Source organism: Eubalaena glacialis, chromosome 12, assembly GCF_028564815.1.
Source record: "Eubalaena glacialis isolate mEubGla1 chromosome 12, mEubGla1.1.hap2.+ XY, whole genome shotgun sequence".
NCBI lineage: Eukaryota > Metazoa > Chordata > Mammalia > Artiodactyla > Balaenidae > Eubalaena > Eubalaena glacialis.
Genome location: NC_083727.1, coordinates 24,798,745 through 24,819,370, shown reverse-complemented (window position 1 = coordinate 24,819,370; position 20,626 = coordinate 24,798,745).

Below are 20,626 nucleotides of genomic sequence, written 5' to 3'. Positions count from 1 at the left end.
AGAAGATAAGGTGAAATGGAGACGTGAGCATCTGTCTTTGCAGGCATCTGCAGGGTGAATGTGGTCTCTGGGTTTCAAGGGCCCCATTCTTTATGTGTTAGGTCATGGGAGCTGGGCAAAGGGTGGGTCACCTCCATGTGCCAGATAATGAACTTGACATGCATAGTCCGTGGAGTCCTCTTGCAGTAGGACTGAGGTGCATGTTATTATCGAAGCCACCGATGATCATGTTGAGGTTTCTTAGCATCAAAAGGATCTGCTCTATTTTCAGAGATCTTCTGGCTTCCTGATGTTTCTACCTTTCAGGAAAAAAAAAAGTATAGCTCCCATGTTCAGTTTGGCTTGCATCTGCACTGAAAATGGCGGAGATAGTTAAGCCAATTAAATATATATTATTGAAGACCTTGGACTTCAGGCAAAGACCTGGCATTAAGCTAGGTGTCAGGTATGCAAGGATGAATAAAACATGAAACCCGATTGTTATGGGTTGAATTGTGTTCCCTCCAATATTCATATGTTGAAGCCTAACCCTCAGTTACTTCAGAATTTGACCTTATTTGGAAATAAACTCATTGCAGATATAATAAGTTAAGATGAGGTCATACTGGAGTAGGGTGAGCCCCTAATCCAATATGGCTGGAGTCCTTATAAAAAGAATGCCATATGAAGAAACAGACGTGCACAAGGGGAGAGTGCCACGTGAACACGAAGGCAGAGATGGGGTGAAGCATTTACAAGCCAAGGAACACCAAAGATTGCCAGCCAGCCACAAGAAGCTAGGAGAGAGCCACGGGACAGATTTTTTTTCTCACAGCCTTCAGAAGGAATTGACCCTGACATCTTGATCTCAGACTTGTAGCTTCAAGAACTGTGAGACAATAAGTTTCTGTGGTTTAAGCCACTCAGTTTGTAGTAATATGTTATGACAGTCCTAGCAAACTAATACACTAATCCCAATCAACTAAGAGACAGACATAAAAACAGCATGGGAAAACGTGATGAGACTAGTAGTGGAGATCTGTGCAAGATACAGATGCAGCCCAGAGAAGGGAGGGTCGGCTGGGAGTTCTGGGGAGGTGTGGGCAGGTGGAGGTGCTGGTCAAGGGAAGGTTGTGTCATGGAGGAGTTGCTTGAGCTGGGTTTTGAAAGCTGGAGGTGATGAAGACGGATGTCTGTCTATGGCAGTTACGGCAGTCACACACAAAGTCAACTACCTTGCAATATTACCCCTATTTCCTCTTAATGATTTTTGGCGGGAGCTGTGCAGAGAGGCCGGAGCAGACGTGGAAGCAAGCAGGTGGCTTTGGGTCCCGACAGTAGCAGGAGTAAACAGCCTGTGATCTTGCACCAATGGGTGTCATTCCCTTCCCATCCCCCTTCCTTTTGTAGCATACTCTTTGTTCTCTCCTTTTTTTTTCCTCTGAGTAAATCTGTTTACTGCCCAGAAGAGAACAGGGAAGGAATAGACCAGTTGCCCGGGGCAGATGGTGCAATGTGAATAGCTGACACACAGAAAGCAGAACTCCTCAGCTCCTGTCTTCCATTTGCTTTCTCCAGCAAGGCTCTTCGAACCAAAGAGCAGCAAATAAACACGATTAAGCAGAAACTGAAGCACAGGTCAATGGAAGAGATAGTCAGGGAACCCCTGGTTGATTTAAATGATTCCAGGTCTTCAGATCCAAGGGAATAATGCTCAAAAAAAAAAAAAGAACTCGCAGAAATAACCAATGAAGCACTGAGGAGAAATTCTTTTCAGTTTTTGTTTGTTTAGAAATTCTGGTTAATATAAAATGTGCCTGAGGCCTAGAGAAGGGCGAATGTTTTCTCACATTGAAAAAAAATATAAAAGAAAAACTCACAGAAGATACAAGTTCATACTGATTCCCTGCAAACATTTTTTGTTATTTTATTTGACTTATGAACATACAAACATGTAAAGTGAAAAGGAGGGAGGAAGGGGCAGAAAGAAAATGAAGGAAGGAGAGAGTTTGAGAGACAGAGAAAGAAGGAAAGAGAGTAGAGCAGGAAGGACAGAGAAGGGAGAATAAGGAGTTTATTAGATTTATAAAAATTACCTTAAGTTTACAGAGTACACACAGCTCAGTTTGCCTGTAGTTGTGACCCCAATAATCCTGCAAAATTTCAGGACAGGCTGTTCAGTAAACGTGATGTATGTCTTGACAAAATAAAGGAGGATACGAATAAGAACCAGAGAAAGTTAATTAAGAAAATATCGTGCTAAACTTGGAGCTTCCTTCCTTCCCAGTTTCCTTGGAATTGTCTTTTCTCATTTCCTCAGAGTGGAATCCACTCTCGTTTTACCCGAAGACACAGCACCATCCACACCAAACAGAATGTGATGGTTTCCAAGTCCTACACGCTGCTCCCCTGAAGTGAATCTTAGCGAACCGGCAGTGTTGGTTGTGATGCTCCCTGTCAGTCCCTGAGCTCTCCAAGTTCCTCATCCTAATGCCTCCTGCCCTTGCTTTCTCTCCTCTCAGTGCCCATAAATCCTGGGCTTCTGAGTGAGCCACTTCCTTTTGTTCCTGTTCTGAGAGTCTTCCTAGTACATTTGCCCATCCAAGAATTGGCTCCTGGCTTGCTTTTGTGGGTGACTTCTCTTAGAGTCTGTACCCTTGATTGGTGGGTGGGACCAGGAAACCACTGAGCGTCCACCCTCAGATGCAGACTGTCTTTAGGGACTGCACTTGTTTTGGAGTCTCATGCTCTCTCCCCTATCGGGATCATTCCTGCCTCTTGAATTATGTCATTGTCATTCCTTTATTATATACTAATTGGACACCAACTCTTTGAAACACATTATTGCCCTAAGGTTAAGAGTAAGATTGAGATTTTCATCTCTAAAAACTATACATCAGATCATATCTCCTCTTGCTTCAAACCTTCTAAGGGTTTTTTTTTTTTTTTTTTTTAATTATATTTAGAATAAAATCTCAACTCTTCCCTCTGGGCTGCAAAGATCAACATAATCTGGCCACTGCCCGCCTCTGTTCTTGAACATACCAAGCTTGTTCCTGCCTCAGGGCTTTTGTACTTGCTTGCTCTCTTCCCTCAGATCCTTCAGATCTGGATCTTCCTCTTCATGCACGTTTCAGCTTAAATTTTACTTCTTGGGAGAAGTCTTCTTGACTAACACATCTTAACAAACCCTCTTTTCACCTGCCAAGCAGTCTCTGTCAATATAGTGCTTTTTTGCTTTCTTGGCACTTAATACTCTCTAGAATTACCTTGTGTATTTGTTTCATTTCCTTGTTTATTTCTTTTTCCTTGACCCCCAGAATGCAGAAATCATGAGAGCAGACACCCTATCCCCAGCACCTGGACAGTTTCCGGTATATGGTAGGTGCTCAATAAATGTTTGAATGAATGAATAAATAAATCCTCGCTCCATACTTACTGGCTACATGACCATGGACTAATTGCTTACATGGACTTTAGTCCCTTATTTTGACAATGTGTTTAGCAATTCCCATCTCATCAAGATTCTGTGGGAGTTGAATGAGATGACATAGGTAAGGTGTCTCCAGCAGAGTGGGGAACAGAAAAAGGCACACAGTAACTCCCAGATGAGGTTATTATGATATGCTAGTCTCTGAGAAAGGCCATGGGAACACAGAGATGTTCCTAACATAGTCCTTTTTCCCAAAGTGCCCAGTCGCTTTGACTGAATGAGGATTAGAGATGTTGCCTGTCTTGGCTACCACGCCTCCTCTGCCCTGCGGAACCTCTTCTGAGAGCCAGACTCTCCCCAGGGCCTGTCACACCCACTGGTTGGGACGGGTGCTTGGGCCTGATTATCCACATTACCTTGTCTTATTGTGAATAAACAGTCAAGATGCACTGACAATGCCTGAGATTACAAAACTAACCTAATTCCCTTTTATGGATGGAGCTATTAAATAAGTATTTCTAGGCATTTCATAGAGACTTAGTATCTCTGGATTTCAACAGAGAATACGACAGCCTTTTACGGTAGTTTTCGGTGAATATTGTAGATAAATATGGTATTATGCCTCTTTGACATTAATGGCTATTTAATTAGATAAACCTAAACCATCCCAATAGTTTCTAAGATCCAAACCCATTCTTAAGGTTACAAATTACAATGAAGATTTATAGTCAGAAGACTGAAGGCCCAAATTAGCCTTCATGGGGACTGAAGGCCCCATGTTGTACAATATATCCTTGTAGCCTGTCTTACCCAATAGTTTATGCCTCCCACTCCCCCACCCCTATATTGCCCCTCTCCCTCCCCACTGGTAATCACTAGTTTGTTCTCTAGATCTGTGAGCCTGTTTATTTTTGGTTGTATTTACTAGTGTGTTGTATTTTTTAGATTCCACATATAAGTGATATCATACAGTATTTGTCTTTTTCTGTCTGACTTATTTCACTTGGCATAATGCCCTCCAAGTAAAAAATAGCTATTTTGTTAGATTGTAGGCTCCACACTCACAGGTGGCCTTTCTCTGACGGAGGTGCTAGAGAGAGGATTCCTACACAGGGTAGGGAGTTGGACAAGATGATGTCTAGTGTCTAGAAGCTATAATTATCAAACCTGTCACTTTTACTTGTTCATTATTCACAATATCTCCATGATGTGGGTATCAGTTCTTATCCATGAAGAAACTAATGCTCAGAGAAATTAAATAATTTGCCAAATAACCCAGATCTTGTAAGTTTCTGAGCTGGTTGTTGAGTTTAGATCTATTTGGCTCCCAAATCCAAAACTTTCATGCTAGTAGCATTATGTCATGCTACTTTCCAACTTGGTGATTCTTTACTCATGTCCTTACTTTCTGTCCTCTTCCTTCTGTGTATTTCCTTTCTTCTTTCCTTTCCATGACTTAAGTAAAAATGGCAACCGGTAATATATTTGGCTTTTATTTAATTCCTGATATTGACATTCAAAAGCAAAGAAATAGATGGCTGACTCCTGGAGGGTAGTATTATGACATTATTATTATTATTTTTGGACATAGTTGAGAGGTTATAATTTAAAAACTTCCAGTGATGAATGTCTATAGAAATCTTAAATGTTTAAAGATCATTCTTTTTTTTTTTTTTTTAATAGCTACTTTATTTATTTATTTATTTATTTTTGGCTGTGTTGGGTCTTCGTTTTTCGTGCGACGGCTTTCTCTAGTTGCGGCAAGCGGGGGCCACTCTTCATCGCGGTGCGCGGGCCTCTCACTATCGCGGCCCCTCCCGTTGCGGGGCACAGGCTCCAGACGCGCAGGCTCAGCAGTTGTGGCTCACGGGCCCAGTTGCTCCGCGGCATGTGGGATTTTCCCAGACCAGGGCTCGAACCTGTGTCCCCTGCATTAGCAGGCAGATTCTCAACCACTGCGCCACCAGGGAAGCCCAAAGATCATTCTTTTAATTACTAAAACGTATAGTATGATGCTTTCAGTAAGAAACTAATGGGAGACAATTGAACCACAAATTGGAAGTAAAAGCAGGTGATTTGGTGCTGTTCTAGTTTTAGGTTCTCCAAATTTCATTTATTTGCAGTGTACACCTTCCCCCTTTTGTGTGGAATTCTCAATTCTTCTGCATAGATAGAAGTAGTTTCTGTGTATATAACTCACCAGGCAGTAGCTCTTAATTAGGATGCCTTGATCCTCTGGTATGGTGTAAGTTAAACATAGCTCACTGGGACGTGCACAAGCAAAGTCTATCCTACATGGGCTCCAGCCCAACTGTCAAAATCCTCCAAGTTAGGGCTCCCCACACGTTTGAATTATGTAGCTGCAGCAACGAGCTCGAGAAAGGCTGCAGTATGGGAACAGAGCTAAGGAGGATGTTAAGGCTTGGGTGAACTGACCCCTTGACAACCTAACATGGAGGCCTTTATCTTTGATTTAACACATTTGTCAATTTGACAGGAAGCTTGGGCTGCAAATTCTTGCCCTCATGAGACTCCGAGGCCTGCAGAAAGAGATTGGGTGTGGAAGTCAAATTCAGGGAGGGGCAAATCCTGGCCATGCAACTTACTATGCTAGGAATCCTGGCCATGCAACTTACTATGCTAGGATCTTGTTTCCCCTGACTGCAACTTTATCATCTATAGAATGGAGTCATAATAATTATTCACAGAATTTTTGAGAAGGTTGAAGGGTTAATGATGCAGAAATAGGAATATGGAAATAAATAGGGAAATAGAAGCAAAAACAGTAGATGAAAATTCCCAAACTGAGCCTGTGCTCCACAAATCTTTATGCTTGACTTTTATGCTGGTCAAACACTTATAAACTCTTATGAAGATACAGTCCACACTCAGTATCCTGCCAGGCTCAGAAGAACTATCAAATTGAGCAGCCTAATGACCAAACCCCAAACAAACAAAACAAAACAAAACAAAAAACCCTGTGAAGTTACACATGAAAATGAAAACCAGTGGAAATAAAGCTGATAAACAAATGGTAATTGGTACTTCATCACAATCCAGGAAACATATTTTTGCATTTCTTATAGACATTCTACTCTTTAAACTCTTACAAAAGTCTAAAACTTGAAAGTCTTTTGTTTGAAAAATAATACATTCTTCAAGTATTCACCGTGTCAGTGTCAGACTGGCAATAAGAGTAGCTAGTGAAAACCTAAAATGGGCTTTCAAATAAGAAATGAAGTAAAACATAAATTGCTTCATGAACTAAAGCTAGCTACAGATATTCCATGCAAGTGGAAATCAAAAGAAAGCTGGAGTAGCAATACTCATATCAGATAAAATAGACTTTAAAATAAAGAATGCTACAAGAAACAAGGAAGGACACTACATAATGATCAAGGGATCAATCCAAGAAGAAGATATAACAATTATACATATATATGCACCCAACATAGGAACACCTCAATACATAAGGCAAATGCTAACAGCTATAAAAGAGAAAATCAACAGTAACACAATAATAGTGGGGGACTTTAACACCTCACTTACACCAGTGGATGGATCATCCAGACAGAAAATTAATAAGGAAACACAAGCTTTAAATGACACAATAGACCAGATAGATTTAATTGATATTTATAGGACACTCCATCCAAAAACAGCAGATTACACTTTCTTCTCAAGTGCGCACGGAACATTCTCCAGGATAGATCACATCTTGGGTCACAAATCAAGCCTTGGTAACTTTAAGACAATTGAAATCATATCAAGCATCTTTTCCGACCACAACGCTATGAGATTAGAAATCAATTACAGGGAAAAAAACATAAAAAACACAAACACATGGAGGCTAAACAATACATTACTAAATAATCAAGAGATCACTGAAGAAATCAAAGAGGAAATCAAAAAATACCTAGAGACAAATTGCAACGAAAACACGATTATCCAAAACCTATGGGATGCAGCAAAAGCAGTTCTAAGAGAGAAGTTTATAGCAATACAAGCCTACCTCGAGAAACATGAAAAATCTCAAATAAACAATCTAACCTTATACCTAAATGAACTAGAGAAAGAAGAACAAACAAAACCCAAAGTTAGTAGAAGGAAAGAAATCATAAAGATCAGAGCAGAGATAAATGAAATAGAAACAAAGAAAACAATAGCAAAGATCAATAAAACTAAAACCTGGTTCTTTGAGAAGATAAAGAAAATTGATAAACCTTTGGCCAGACTCATCAAGAAAAACAGGGAGGGGACTCAAATCAATAAAATTAGAAATGAAAAAGTAGAAGTTACAACGGACACTGCAGAAATACAAAGCATCCTAAGAGACTGCTACAAGAAACTCTGTGCCAATAAAATGGACAACCTGGAAGAAATGGACAAATTTTTAGAAAGGTATAACCTTCCAAGACTGAACTAGGAAGAAATAGAAAATATGAACAGACCAATCACAAGTAATGAAATTGAAACTGTGATTAAAAATATTGCAACAAACAAGAGTGCAGGACCAGACGGCTTCACAGGTGAATTCTATCAAACATTTAGAGAAGAGCTAACACCCATCCTTCTCAAACTCTTCCAAAAATTGCAGAGGAAGGAACACTCCCAAACTCATTCTATAAGGCCACCATCACCCTGATACCAAAACCAGACAAAGATACTACAAAAATAGAAAATTACAGATCAATATCACTGATGAATATAGATGCAAAAATCCTCAACAAAATACTAGCAAACGGAATCCAAAAACACATTAAAAGGATCATACACCATGATCAAGTGGGATTTATCCCAGGGATGCAAGGATTCTTCAATATACGCAAATCAATCAATGTGATACACAATACAACAAGTTGAAGAATAAAAACCATATGATCATCCCAATAGATGCAGAAAAAGCTTTTGACAAAATTAAACACCGATTTATGATAAAAACTCTCCAGAAAGTGGGCATAGAGGGAACCTACCTCAGCATAATAAAGGCCATATAGGACAAACCCACAGCAAACGTCATTCTCAATGGTGAAACACTGAAAACATTTCCTCTAAGATCAGGAAGAAGACAAAGATGTCCACTCCCTCCACTATTATTCAACATAGTTTTGGAAGTCATAGCATGGCAAATCAGAGGAGAAAAAGAAATAAAAGGAATACAAATTGGAAAAGAAGAAGTAAAACTGTCACTGTTTGCAGATGACATGATACTATACATAGCGAATCCTAGAGATGCCACCAGAAAACTACTAGAGCTAATCAATGAATTTGGTAAAGTTGCAGGATACAAAATTAATGCACAGAAATCTCTTGCATTCCTATACACTAACAATGAAAGATCAGAAAGAGAAATTAAGGAAACAATCCCATTCACCACTGCAACAAAAAGAATAAAATACCTAGGAATAAACCTACCTAAGGAAGTAAAAGACCTGTACTCAGAAAACTATAAGACACTGATGAAAGAAATCAAAGATGACACAAACAGATTGAGAGATATACCATGTTCTTGGATTGGAAGAATCAATATTGTGAAAATGACTGTACTACTGAAAGCAATCTACAGATTCAGTGCAATCCCTTTCAAATTACCAGTGGCAATTTTACAGAACTAGAACAAAAAAATCTTAAAATTTGTATGGAGACACAAAAGACCCCAAATAGCCAAAGCAGTCTTGAGGGAAAAAAACAGAGCTGGAGAAATCAGACTACCTGACTTCAGACTATACTACAAAGCTACAGTAATCAAGACAATATGGTACTGGCACGAAAACAGAATTATAGATCAATGGAACAAGATAGAAAGCCCAGAGATAAACCCACGCACCTGTGGTCAACTAATCTATGACAATGGAGGCAAGGATATACAATGGAGAAAAGACAGTGTCTTCAATAAGTGGTGCTGGGAAAACTGGACAGCTACATGTAAAAGAATGAAATTAGAACACTCCCTAACACAATACACAAAAATAAACTCAAAATGGGTTAGAGACCTAAATGTAAGACCGGACACTATAAAACTCTTAGAGGAAAACATAGGAAGAACACTCTTTGACATAAATCACAGCAAGATCTTTTTTGATCCACCTCCTAGAGTAATGGAAATAAAAACAAAAATAAACAAATGGGACCTAATGAAACTTAAAAGCTTTTACAAAGCAAAGGAAACTACAAACAAGATGAAAAGACAACCTTCAGAATGGGAGAAAATATTTGCAAACGAATCAATGGACAAAGGATTAATCTCCAAAATATATAAACAGCTCATGCAGCTCAATATTAAAAAAACAAACAACCCAATCTAAAAATGGGCAGAAGACCTAAATAGACATTTCTCCAAAGAAGACATACAGATGGCCATGAATCACATGAAAAGCTGCTCAACATCACTAATTATTAGAGAAGTGCAAATCAAAACTACAATGAGGTATCACCTCACACCAGTTAGAATGGGCATCATCAGAAAATCTACAAACAACAAATGCTGGAGAGGGTGTGGAGAAAAGGGAACCCTCTTGCACTGTTGGTGGGAATGTAAATTGATACAGCCACTATGGCGAACAGTATGGAGGTTCCTTAAAAAACTAAAAATAGAACTACCATACGACCCAGCAATCCCACTACTGGGCATATACCCTGAGAAAACCATAATTCAAAAAGAGTCATGTACCAAAATGTTCATTGCAGCTCTATTTACAATAGCCAGGACATGGAAGCAACCTAAGTGTCCATCATCGGATGAATGGATAAAGAAGATGTGGCACATATATACAATGGAATATTACTCAGCCATAAAAAGAAATGAAATGGAGGTATTTGTAGTGAGGTGGATGGAGTTAGAGTGTGTCATACAGAGTGAAGTAAGTCAGAAAGAGAAAAGCAAATAAAGTATGCTAACACATATATATGGAATCTAAGAAAAAAAAAAAAGTCATGAAGAACATAGTGGCAAGACGGGAATAAAGACACAGACCTACTAGAGAATGGACTTGAGGATATGGGGAGGGGGAGGGGTAAGATGTGACAGGATGAGAGAGTGTAATGGACATATATACACTACCAAATGTAAAATAGATAGCTAGTGGGAAGCAGCCGCATAGCACAGGGAGATCAGCTCAGTGCTTTGTGACCACCTAGAGGGGTGGGATAGGGAGGGTGGGAGGGAGGGAGACGCAAGAGGGAAGAGATATGGGAACATATGTATATGTATAACTGATTCACTTTGTTATAAAGCAGAAACTAATACACCATTGTAAAGCAATTATACTCCAATAAAGATGTTTAAAAAAAAAAAAAGACACATGCACCCTAATGTTCATTGCAGCACTATTTACAATAGCCAGGTCATGGAAGCAACCTAAATGCCCATCGACAGACGAATGGATAAAGAAGATGTGGTACATATATACACTGGAATATTACTCAGCCATAAAAAGGAACGAAACTGGGTCATTTGTAGAGATGTGGATGGATCTAGAGACTGTCATACAGAGTGAAGTAAGTCAGAAAGAGAAAAACAAGTATCGTATATTAATGCGTATATGTGGAACCTAGAAAAATAGTACAGATGAACCTGCTTACAGGGCAGAAATAGAGACACAGATGTAGAGAACAAATGTATGGACACCAAGAAGGGAAAGTGGTGGGGGGTGTGTATGATGAATTGGGAGATTGGGATTGATATGTATACAGTAATATGTATAAAATGGATAACTAATAAGAACCTGCTATATAAAAAATAAATAAAATAAAATTCAAAAAGAAGAAGTCAGTGTTTATACTAGCCAAAAAAGTAGCAATGACCCAAAAGTCCGTCAAGAGAAAAATAGATAACTAAATTGTGGAATAGTCATATAATGAGATATTGTATGGAAGTGAAAATTAATGAACTACATCTGTATACATCAACATGGGTGAATGTCATCAATGTTACTTTTACTATGTTAAAAGTAAGTAGCAAGAGAAATTATTCCATTTGTATATGTTTCAAAAATGAAAAAATTCAACAATTAGGGAAAAATACAAATGTTGCAAAAACTAGTTTTATAAAAAGTCAAGGGAATAATAAATACAATGTTTTGTCATGGCTACTTGGGGGATGGAGGGAGGTGAACTGAACTGGGGAAGGGCACATGGGGAATATAATGTATTGCTAATATTCTGTTTCTTAAACTGGGTGATAGATAATGAGTATTTGGTTCAAAAAAAAGATGTGAATTATTGTCAATATTATTGTAATATTAATAAGTAAATATATAAATAGATGAATAAACAAAAACACAAAACAAGTAGATAAAGAAATAAAAGAGGGCTATAAACAGATAATAACAATGTGTTATTAAGAATTTTAATTAATCCAGTTCTTAGTACCTGAAGTCTTTTCTAAAAAAAGCACGTACTTTACACTAAAAAACACTAGTGGGGAAAATATTCATTCTCTATGCACAGAAATTTTTATTTTTATACAACAGCCTTTCACAGGGTATCTGGGTTGGATGGGGTAGGAGGGTCATAAAGGGAGACTTTCCTTTTACTGTATAACTTTGTGTGCTGTTTGGAATTTTTGTTTTTCTTTGTGCATAGAATGTCTTTTCAACAAGGGTTTGTGTCAAGATGAAAAAATTAAAATAAAAACCAAGCTTTTTATTCGGTAGGAGAAAAAAAGAAAAAAAGCTAGCTACAACGATTGACAGTCAATAGTATGTGTTATTTATTCTACCACAAAGCAAGGGCAGAGATGTTTGAAAATGACTAGTTAAATATCAGTCTGTTTTATTTAATAAGTGATCGTTATTTCCTACATTAAATAAAATTCAGTCTACTCACCCAGAACTCACATTTAAGTCTCAAATTCAGCTTTGACTGAATAATGAGAAGCCGTCATTGTGGACCAAAGCAGGGAAATTTTTGGTAATGATTCTGTGACATGGTTATATAGAAGACCAAATGGATTTGGTTAAAGCTAGATTACTTACACAAAGTCCAAAGATAAATTTAGTTGAAAATTGGTCACAGGTAGCCTTGCAGTCTCAAAGGGCATTTCTGACTAGGCAAACAGCATCTCCCAGCATCCCCTCCACTGAAATAAACAGCCAAGTGTTCCCTCGCCACAGGCTGGGTAAATACTAACTAAACTGTCTGCCTGTATGCCAATAGGAGCAACACTCCCTATTTTTTAGCAAAATATTTTTCCACTCTGGCCATCCAAGAAACTCTCCAAATCCAATACGTTTCAATGGACTTTTAAGGCTTCTCTATTTTTCTCACTATTTATAGTTTTCAGATGTTGGCAGGTAGAAAACTGCATTTTCTTCAGAATAAACTCGTAAATGGCAGTGATGCCGTTTCATCATATGCCACACGGTATCAAGTAAGTATTAAAACAATCCTTTTTCTTTATGAATGTAAACATTGACAAAGACTAGGAAATAAAACAAATCCCTCACAGATATGGTATCAAAGGTTATATTTATATTGTGAAGAGTTTTGCTGGTTGAAGACCCTGGGACTGGGCCCAGAGGGAAATCCCAGGCTGGTCACGGCTAACGTGTGGAAAGAGTCTTTAGGAAGCTAAATGACAAAAGTCCAGGATGCTGTGATCTGCCCTGTCAATGAAACTAAGGCTGAGGAAGGCATACAGGAAATATGAGATGGCTTCAATTTGCGTACTATTTAATACATTATAAATCTTTTGCCAGTGTGACACCTTACTGGTCCTTCTAACAACCCTGGGCCACAGAGAAGGTAATTATTCACCCATTATATGGATGTGGAAACTCAGGCTCAGAGAAATGACTTAATCAAGGTTACATGGCTAATATGTGGCAGAGGCAAGAATGTGGCACAGCTGGAACCAGAAGCTCGATCTTCTGATGGCTAAACCCGTTTTCCTTCCCCAACTTCACACTGTTCCTCAAAGAATTCGGCCCACAGAACTGTAGAGTCTCACTGGGACGACAATCTATTCACGTTAAAGAGCTGGTGAATAATGAGAAAGAGAAATTAAGGGAATTTGTTTAGAGACTAAGGACCAGTTTATTCTAGTTGTTAGTAAAGGATTATATTTGGCTGATCAGGAAGTGATAATCTGGTATAATTGGAATGTGGAAAAGTTGAGTGTAAATACCCTGTTCTGTCTCTAACCAGCTAGGTGACCTTTGGAGTTCTCATCTGTAGAGCTACAAGGCCCCATTTGGGATTGTGGTAAAATCATCAGAGATGAAGTCCCTCTGAGGCCACTTGAGAGAGAGCCTCTAAGATATTCCCCAAGGGCACCTGAACCAGGATTCACCAAGGAGGCAGGATGTGGATGGGGAGACTACAGCTCAGTGGAGGAAAAGTAGGAGGGAAATACTGACAGGGAAAAATAGCTTGAGCAAAGTTCTGGTAGCAAGGACCAATATGCTGCTTATATGGGACAGGAAGGAGACAGGTAGATACAAAAACAAAATGTGTGGAAAGTTCAATAATTATTAAATCAATTTTATCCATATAGTTAGTCATTCTGGACATTTCAGGTTAAAATCTACTCCTTTACCTTTTAATCAATTATCGAAATAATTGTACTAAAATTTTCTTCCTTCCTCCCTCCCTTCCTCCCTCCTTCCTTTCTTCTTTCCACCTTGCCTGTTTTAGACAGACTACTTTGGAGTGTATTTTAAGAGGGGTGGATTTATTTGTCTTAGGCAGGGAAGGTTGTCAAATACAAGTCATGCACACTGCCACACCCCTGCCATAACAGACAATGTTGATCAATCACTGCTCTCTGGGCACAATCTCAGGATTCATTTCAAGGTGCATGGGTTGCTTAAACTTGGCACAAGTGATGAGACCTATTTGCCAAAACAAATCTCGGACAAAGTAGGTCAAATATGGCTTTCTATTAAAAAAATGGTAAAAGTATATTGGAAAATGCCCTTCCTTTACCCTCTTCAAACATTTTCCCCTTGCTGTTTTGATTTCAGCAAGAGCCTCATGCAAAAATAGGCAAATGTTATTTGAAGTTATAGTCTAGTGCATTGAGGGCCTAGAAAAGATTTTTTAGAAGCCCGAATATGTCTCATGAGTGGATATCGTCCTTTGAATATTTTGTCAAACAAATTGACTTCTGGACATTCTGACGTTTGCTCTTTGCAAATTTGAATTTCCCTGGTGCTAAAATTTGTTTGTTTTTTTTCATTCTAGTACAAATATATTATATGTGTGCGTATATGTAGAGGTTATGAACTCAGCTTCTGAAGCCAGTGTTGGAATCCCATCTCTGTCTCTTTCTAGCTGAGTGTCTTTGAACAAGTTAACTTGACCTTTCTTAGCTTCAGTTTTCTCATATTGAAAAGGGATATAATAATCATTTCTATTTCATAGGGTTATGGTGAAGAGTAAATTAGATAATTCATGCGTAGCATTTACCATAGTATCTGGCACATGGTGTACTCAGTAAATGTGAGTTTGTGTGTGCTGTATGTAGCTGACATTATCTAGGGCAAATTAAGGACTCTGATACTTCCTGAATCATTTGGCAAAATGCTACATTTCTTTGCTCTTGTGGATTTAAGTTAGAGTTTTAATGCTCCTTGAATTCTGTTTTGTGGTCCCATCATGATTTTTTTGTCTGTGTTTGAACTCCAAGAAAAATGTCCCCACTTTTGGTAGCTGATATATTCATACCACTAGTGCTGCAAGAAAAATAATCTGTCATTGAAGTAGATGTGAGTTGACATGACAGACTATCTTAAACATTCATAACATGCGTAATATGGTCTCTATGGAATGAAATAACTCCTTCAGAGCCTTTGCAGTCTCTTGTATCATGGCTCTCAGAGAGCAGAACCATTTTAATTCTAAAACAGCTATGCCTGTTTGGGGAATAAAAAATCAAGAAGAAAAGGCATTTCACATACATAACGACTGACATTTATAAATTGTTTAGATATTTGTGCATACCTGTGCACAAATGTTTGTGGATGAGACATGCGTATATACATGTGCACATAGGTATGTGTGGTGGTTTAAATTCTGGTGTTCGCTATCTTGTACCTGATTGGCTAGTAGTAAATTCTTCCAAATTTGAAACACTTGAATTCCAATCTTCACTTTACTATTTTACCAGTCATGTGATTTTGGACAAGCCACCACCCCTAAATTTTAGGTAACATATTTAAAATGGGGATAAACATAACTTTACCTTTATAATCTTTCATAGGAAGGATTAATTCATGTGAAATAATGTATGTAAAATGCATAGTAAAATATTTGACAAATATCAATCTCTTGAGCTAATAATAAATAAATAAATAAATAAATAAATAAATAAATAAATAAAACAAGTAATTAAAATAACATCCAGAGCAAGGAAAACTGGTTTTCCGCTTCATTATTCAATGTCTTGCTTTGATTTTTATTTTATAGAATAATCGTTTGCTAGCTTAAGTAAATACAGCATTCCTTAATTATAACTGTCATATGAAAACTTTAGTAATCCATGCCTCTTATGAGAAATGTAAGCATTTAAGCAAATACCTAACTTCTGACCCAGAGTTTCCTAATCCAAGAAAACAATCTACCTCTCTGATTTCATTCGGGCCTGGCCATTCCTATTGAAAGGATGAAATCAAATAATGGATTTTACAGGTCCTCGTGAAGCACAAATTGGTCAAACAACTGGAGAAGAGATATAAAATTAAACACACTTATCAAATGTTCACATATTTATTGACTGACTGGCAGTGTCTCCAAAGAAGACTAGAATATTAGTGCAAACAATTAGCCCCATAGCAGGTTGTGATGATTAAATTTGCTCATTACTCTTCTCAGTTGGAAAAGTTAACTTGTATTTGTTTTTTAATAAGAAGGTACAGTGCATGCTAAATTTCACCTTTAAAATTCATTGGTTTGCAGATAAATTGCATTCCCAAAAGAATTCTTGGGCTAAAAACAGTGCTATATCTGCATGTTAGGAAAGAAATGTTCACAGATCCATCAAGATGATAACATTTGGTGAACACAATCTACTTGGAGTGACCAGATACTACTGGGTCTCTGTTGATTGTGCTGGTGTGCATGTGGGATCACAAACACTGATTTCACCAAATGTTCCAGCATAAACAGCCTCTCTGCTGTCAACCCTTTTCATACTTCCAGTAGAGAAGAGAACCATTATGATTTACACTTTTTTTTTCTTAGTGAGAAACATGGCATCAGTCTAGTGGTTTAATTTTAAGAAGAGTGAATTTGGAGTTAGAGGGCAAATCTAGCATCTGCTTCCTTGCATCTTGGACGATATATTAAACTTATTATTTCTGCCATCTGTAAAATAGGGCTAATGATACCCACTTCAAGTACTTTTATGAAAAATTAAATTACATAAAATTGCTTTGTAAATAACACAATATTATAAATGTGTAAATTAGGGAAATACTGTCTTAGTCTTTCTTAAATCTCACTGAAGTTGTGTTCGTGTTTTGGAAGTACCTTGAATCATTAATTCATTCACTCAGGATGAAATTTGCCCTTGAGCAAAGCAATATTTGATACTTAAATTCAGTTGTGTTAAAAAAAAGATAAGAATTCAGAGGTACTTTCTACTACTTGCAGTTCCTGAGGCTATGTAGTTGTGGGTTTCTGGGTAAAAGTTTCCTCTCATCTGCCTTGTGAGGTGGAAGAATACAAGTGGGACTATAGCAAAGTACAGGAAGAAGGAAGCAGAATGAAATGTATAGGATAGTAGTTAAGCGCAAGAGGTATGTAGTCAGCCATACTTGGGTTTTAATATAATCTCTGGTACTAAGATGTTATTGTTTGTAAATTCTATCAGATGATGCTTCTAAAGAAATGTATCAAATCTGAGATAACATGATACCTGTCTACTAATATCAGAAATACATGAAAAATATTAATACTCAGATTGGCACTCAGCTAGTAGAGGAATCTCCTTTTTCTTCTGCAAAGAGAAATGCGTCAACTTTAAAGTGGATGAAGTGGATCAGCCAGTAAAGAAATAAAGAGATAGAGGGATATTGTCTTGAATCTTTCAAGGGACTTGAAGTGTAGCACCGTGGGAAACATTGAAAACTGGAGGAGCTGAGAGAGAATTTCTGTGACTTTAAGATAATGTGATAGCAGAAAAGCCGATAGTAAAATATGAATACATACATGAACACACACATATATATACATGTAGTGTTCCTGAGGTATAATTGGATACCTTCTACCTTATAGATTGTGCAACCACACAATTGTGCAACAACGATCCACTTTCAAAACACTTCTATCATCACAAATGAAAAGTTCCCTTGGACGCTTTAGTAGTTTAATCGTCACTCCAAAATTTAGCCCTGGGCAACCACTATCTGCTTTCTGTGTCTATGGTTTTGCCTTTTTGAGAAAGTTCATGTAAAAAGAATCTTACAATAATAGATGGTCTTCTGTGTGACTCCTTTCAATTAGCATAATGGTTTTTAGGTTTATTCATATTGTAGATGTATCATTTGTATCAGTGTTTATTCGTTTTTATTGCTGAATAGTATTCCAACATCTAGATATCCCACATTTTGTTTATCCATTCACCAGATGATGAACATTTGGATTGTTTCCAGTGTGGGGCTATTATCAATAGCACTGCCATGAGCATTCACAGGCAAGCATTTGTACAGACATATGTTTTCAATACTCTTGGATAGATATCTAGGAGTAGAATTGGTAGATCATACAATAACTGTGTTCAGCTATTTAAGAAACTACATATCTATTTTCTGAAGTGTCTGTGCCTTTTTGCATTTCCATCTGCAATATATGTGGGATCCTGTTGTTTTTTTTTTTTTACATCTCTTCATTGCTTGGTATTATCAGTCTGCTGGATTATAGCCATTCTAGTAAACGTGTAGTGTAATCCATTGTGGTTTTAATTTGCATTTCTCTAATGACTAATGATATCGAGCATCTTTTCATGAACTAATTAGCCATTTGAATGTCTTCTTTGTTAAAATATCTATTCAAATCTTTTTTCAAAATTTTTTTTGGAATTTTTTTTTCTCTTTGTATTATTGAGTTGGAAGAGTTCTCTGTGTGTTCTGTGTACAAATCTTTTATAAACTGTATGATTTACAAATAGTTTCTCCCAATCTGTGTGGCTTGTTTTTTCATTTTCTTAATAGTGCATTTTGAAAAAGTTTTTATTGTTAATGTCACTATTTATTACGTTTTTCTTTTATGGATCATGCTTTGGTATCATATCTAAGATATCTTTGCTTAATAAAAGATCACAAAGATTATCTTCTTTGTTTTATTCTAGGAGATTTATTGTTTTAGCTCTTACGTTTTGAGTTAGTTTTATGTATGGGGTGACTAAAGGGTCTAAGTTCATTTTTGAATGTGTGGACATCCAAGTGTTCCAACACCATTTGTTGAAAACACTGCCCCCTACCCACTGAATTGTCTTGGTATCTTTGTTGCAATCAACTGACGAAAAATGTAAGGGTTTATTTCTGGATCATGTATTCAGTTGCATTGATTGATACGTCTATCCTTAGGCTGATACTACACTGTCTTGATTACTGTAGCTTTACTGAAAGTTTTAAAATAATTTAGTATAAGTTCTCCAAATTTGTTCTTTTTAAAAATTGATTTGGTTATTCTATCTTCTTTGCATTTCCCTATAATTTTTATGATCAGCTTGTCAATTGCTTCAATAAACCAGCTGTAATTTTGATAGGGATATCTGCCTTTTCCTTTCTCTCCTATGCATCTAAGAATTCCATTACATGAATACTGTGATGCTTGGCATTATCATCCAGTTTCTGAGGCTCTATTCATTTTTCTCCAGTGTTTTTTTTTCCATCTATTCTTTAGATTGAATAGTATCTCTTACTCTGTCTTCACGTTCATTGATTCTTTCTTCTGCCATCTTGAATCTCCTGTTGAGCCCTAATATCCTAGGCATTCTTTCATTTTGATTATTATATTTTCAATTCTCAAATTTCCATTTTTCTTTTCTAGTGCATTTTTCTCTACTAAGGTTCCCTATTTGTTGGGTCATTATTGTGATACTTTGTGCATATGAATGAAACTCAACATCTGTGCCCACTCAGAGTTGGGCTCTATTGACTATATTTTTTCCCTCTGTGCATGGGTTACATTTTTTTTGACTGTCTTATAATTTTTGGCTGAAAACTGGACAGTTTATATATTGTAATTGATAATATATGGTAGCAACTCTGGGTTCTGATTTATTTTTCTGGTTTTTTTCTTTTTGTATCTTGTCTGAGCTTAAAATGCAAAATATTTCCCCCCACAGGCAGTCACTGGCTTAGTTTTTTATTCTTATTTTGATTTTTTAGCCTGGTTTAATAGAGGTCACTCTTGTTTCTGTATAACCTAGGGGTCAGCCAATGATTTCGCTAGAGGTTGCACTCAAACACTGCCAGCCCATAAGATATTCACCTCTGAAAATCAATGTGCATGTGGTTTGGGGAGTGTGTTAAAAATTCAGCTGGTTCTCAAGTCATTCTTGGTTTTAGCTTCTAACTGGCTTCCCTCAGGTTTCCCCTGTGTATGCCAGTAGTTCCTCAGTCAACCATGGTTGTGTAGAGAGCTTATCTAGCCTCTAAATAGAGCTCTCTTTTCTAGAATCTCCCCATACAATTTCTGTTTGTTTACTTCTTGCCCCAAACAGGACCACAACCTCAAGATAGTAGAGCTGTGGGTTTTTCTTTTATTCTTCATGGTGTTTGTCAAAGTCATGAGTTTTGCCCCATTCCCAAGCAAGTTTTCTCCCTCTGGCAGCAGTGCTGCTGATTTTCTACCCAGTCTTGCTTTGGTCACCAAATGAGCAAGGGGGACATAAGTGAGAATATCCTCAGACAAGAAGGAAGTAGACTCCAGTTGCATTTATCCAAAGTTCTACCAGTTTTTCAAGAATAAATTCTTCTCAGATTGTTGTCTGCTTTGGGACAATTTCCAGACCTCTGATGTGGTTGATTATGGTTATTTTGTCCAGTTTACACTTTCTTTATGAAAAGAGAATTCTCTGACTTCTTCATGCCATTGTAGCTAGAAATTTCCCCTAGGTCTGAAGCTATATTTTTAATTTATAAAATATCTGCATTTTAAAGTGTGCCTTTTATGTTTTTTCTTCTCTTTCTATATATGCATATGCATGTTTATTATGTGTATAAACCTAGACTTTTAAAGATCATCTGTGGATTATCTACCTTGTGC